We start from the raw sequence: 3,689 nt of genomic DNA on the forward strand, positions 1-3,689 counted from the left end.
GGTGCGAAATTTAAAAATGAAACTTTGAACTTCATTTTTTCCTTTTCAATAAACCTGTGATGGGAAATTAACGACATTAGAGTTCTCAGAGCACAGTTTATCGATCTATACCGATTCATTTTCTCTTTAGTGTCCCTTTAAACTTCCTCACACTGGGCGCATGGTTCTACCGTGCAGTGAAAAGAACGGATGCAACAAATGATAAAGATAGCGCATCTGCAGTGAGCAACTGCAGACGTCACGTGGCAGTGTACAAAACACGTACAGTGTCACAAACGCCATGAAAGGTAGTTCCAAACATGCCTTTGAAAAGAGGTTACCGTAGAGCTTTCCGAAATGAGAAATGTGATTCGTGCACTGTGATGCTGCACTTCACAGCTATACCAACAGAGCAAGCGACCCACAGAGAAGAGCAGGCTATCTGTTTTAAACAAGGCTAGCTCATGGAGTTCCTTATATACTAGGGGGTACCCAAAGTAGGTGGAATAGCTCTGCATGCGCTGGGTGGTGCGAGCGTAGTATGTAATTCTCCCGCCAGGATAGCTTCGCGCAACTCCTTTCGAGTAAATCGCATCCGGTGGCTTCTTTCAGTAAGGTTTTCTCTGCGTGCAGTGATTTTTTTCGTGAATCACTCTCACGCACCCTATTTTTTTTTTCGCGATGGCCGATTGAAGTGCACAGCGAGCGGCTGGGAAATTTTTTTCGTGCTCCGACAAAATGACTGAGCAATTATTGTGATATTTAACACTGTTTTAAAGGACGTTGCGGTGGGAAAAACTGAAGGCTATGAGTGATTTTTCTTTTTAAAAAGGGGGTAAATGTCGATAGATGATAAACCTTCTAGACGTCCGTCGATGTCACGAACAGACGAAAATATATCTTAAAAAATGTGCACTTGGGCTCGAAGACCGACGACGGACCATTGAAGAGTTGGAGAAATTATCTTTATAGCTTGCAGCTCGGTTGAGCATACTTTACAGAAGAGTTGGGGATGAGAAGCGTCGTTGAGAAATTTTTTGCCTCGACTTTTGACAAACGAGCAAAGAGATGGTCGAGTGAAAACTGGCCGTGCTTTGAAAGAACAGCTCCGAAGCGACCGAGACATTCGCTCCAAGCTTCTTACTGACGACCAGTCAAAAGTGCTATTCTTACTAGCTCAAAACAAAATTTCAAGTCTGCCCACAGTTCAATTCAAGCCGCCAATACACAAAACGCCTAGCGTGGGAAACTGATTTCACGAAAAATTTCGCTGCACCCGGACAAAAGCTTCCTGGGAGAATCCATCGAATGCAATGAACTCGAATGGTCTGGCACGATGTTCGCCTAGCGGGAAAATTGCGTACTATGGTAGCTCTGCCCAACGCAGTGCCAGTCCGGTTAGTTTTGGGTACCCCCTCCTTACTGCGTCGTGTGAAACAAGTTTGGCTACTTTTGTGAAACGAATCGCCAAAAAAAAAAAAAAAATTCATGAGCCCTTCCCCAATCGGGGAAATTGAGGGAAGCGAAGCTTGGCGGGGGCGTGCCGCATTTATTTCTTTCTTTCTTTCTTTCTTTCTTTCTTTCTTTCTTTCTTTCTTTCTTTCTTTCTTTCTTTCTTTCTTTCTTTCTTTCTTTCTTTCTTTCTTTCTTTGGCTTTCTTACGTCACAGCCATCCCGGAACGTTGTTTTTGGGCGGAATCGGCGTGGCGTCTTTAGTGTCCTTTCCAGCGTTCTTCAGCCTGTAGAACGGCCAACGGAAGGACCATCACGCGCTCACGCAGATCACGGTTGAAGAATTCAATTATCTCGGAGTGAGAATTTTCCTGAAATGTGCAGTTCCTGATATCGACCTTACGCGTGGTCCAGCACATCGCTTTTGGTCCGCCAACACGAAATATTGCAATGAGGCACCTACAGCAAGTGTACTGCTTCCAACTTGTTTTTGGCATCGTCGATAGAACGCATTCATATGCTTCAGTTCAGTTCATATTGGGCAAGCATGGGCGCGAGGCTTTTAGGGGCGTAGCTCCTCTTAGTCTAACCTTGTCACGTCTCCGTTGTCCGGCGTAAACGGATCTCCCGTATGATGCAATAGATGGCGCTGTCTCATAGAAGTAAAAAGGAAAAAAAACGAATTAAGGTTCAGGGAAAGGTTTTATGATAATTCAAGGGGAAGCTTGTGGCGCTTGTGTGAAATATGGCGCTTGTTGTGAACCATCGACACTAGATGGCGCTGGTCCAAGTGCCGCTGCTCTTCGAGCATGGTGGCAGACATGTCACCACCCCGTTATAAAGGGACGCTCATAGCATCCATCCATCCATCCTCTCCGATTGGCTGCTGCGCGGGCTGCGCGGGGATGCGCGGGGAGCGAGCGCCTCTCTCATTCTCCTGGATCGTCGCCGTACGTGTCGGATCGTTGGCGGAGCATGGACAATGCGCAGCGGCGGGCGCTCGCTTGTTGGCAGCCAGGCGGACCCCGTGACGGTGCGCGCCAAGGACGCCGCTGCGAAACGGGCTCAACGAGAAGCGAATCCCGAGACCATGATTGCTTCAGGAGCTTCGCCCAAGCTCTTCATCATTCACCGTGGATATGCTGTAATTTTTTTATATATTTGATGCCTAGAAGCAATTAAAAGTGCATAAGTAAATTCAAAAAGCATTACACGTGCTGGTTGGTGATGTGTGGCACATATGTAGGTGTATCTATCGCTTTAACATTGCAATAAAGAAAAAAAAAAGATGCGTGGCCTAGTGTTCAAGCCTAAAGGCACTAACTTTCGGACCGCGGGGACCCGGATTCAAAGCCCAGCCCCGAGGGAAAACTTATTGAGTGTTATTTATTATTTCTTTGGTGCACATCAGCTGTGGGTGAGGAGAGGTTTTTGGAACACCACCATCCTCATTAAAGTCATTCATCCATCCATCCACCACCAGCTACACAGGTCGGTCAATACAAGCTTCACTTGAAAATAGAACGCGCTTGAAGTGAACATGGGCCTGGTTTAACTTGGCTACACTTTACTGTAAGTCATGCCAATTTTGGTATATATCCAGTTAACGAAACGGCCACGAAAGCACAATGGCGTAGGCGGTGTTGTGTTTTAAAGATAAGATAACCCGACGTTTCGGTTCGGCCTCTTCTTCAGGAGTGACTGCTCTCAAGGTAGCCGTCGCTAGCGTTCTTAAAAGATGGTGTGTTACCCTTTCCACTGTCATCCTTTCCACCGTCCGGGTCGGCATCTTTGTGCTGCCTTCTCCGAGCGAATGCCGTGTGATACAATGACTGATGTGTTACAACCGGCTGGAACGATCCACCGCCTCGGCTCTGCCCTTCGCGCGGTACTCGATTTCATCGATGCCGCGCAAGTTGCCAGCTGAATTTAAACCACGTCCATCGAGCTCGGATTGCCGACGAGGAACTGCTGTTTGTGTGTTGTGTTTGTTTGTGTGTGTGTGTGTGTGTGTGTGTGTGTGTGTGTGTGTGTGTGTGTGTGTGTGTGTGGTGTGTGTGTGTGTGTGTGTGTGTGTGTGTGTGTGTGTGTGTGTGTGTGTGTGTGTGTGTGTGTGTTGCCAGTCCTCTGTTTTTCGTCCTCCCTGCCCTCTCCCACGTTCTATCTTCTCATCTATCTTTATCCCCCCTCCCCCCCCCCCCCCTAAGTGACGCGGTTGTGGTGTCTTCACCCTGATAGACAGTTACCGTGTCACTCCC

The sequence above is a fragment of the Rhipicephalus sanguineus genome, chromosome 2 (genome assembly GCF_013339695.2).
Source record: "Rhipicephalus sanguineus isolate Rsan-2018 chromosome 2, BIME_Rsan_1.4, whole genome shotgun sequence".
Taxonomy (NCBI): Eukaryota; Metazoa; Arthropoda; class Arachnida; order Ixodida; family Ixodidae; genus Rhipicephalus; species Rhipicephalus sanguineus.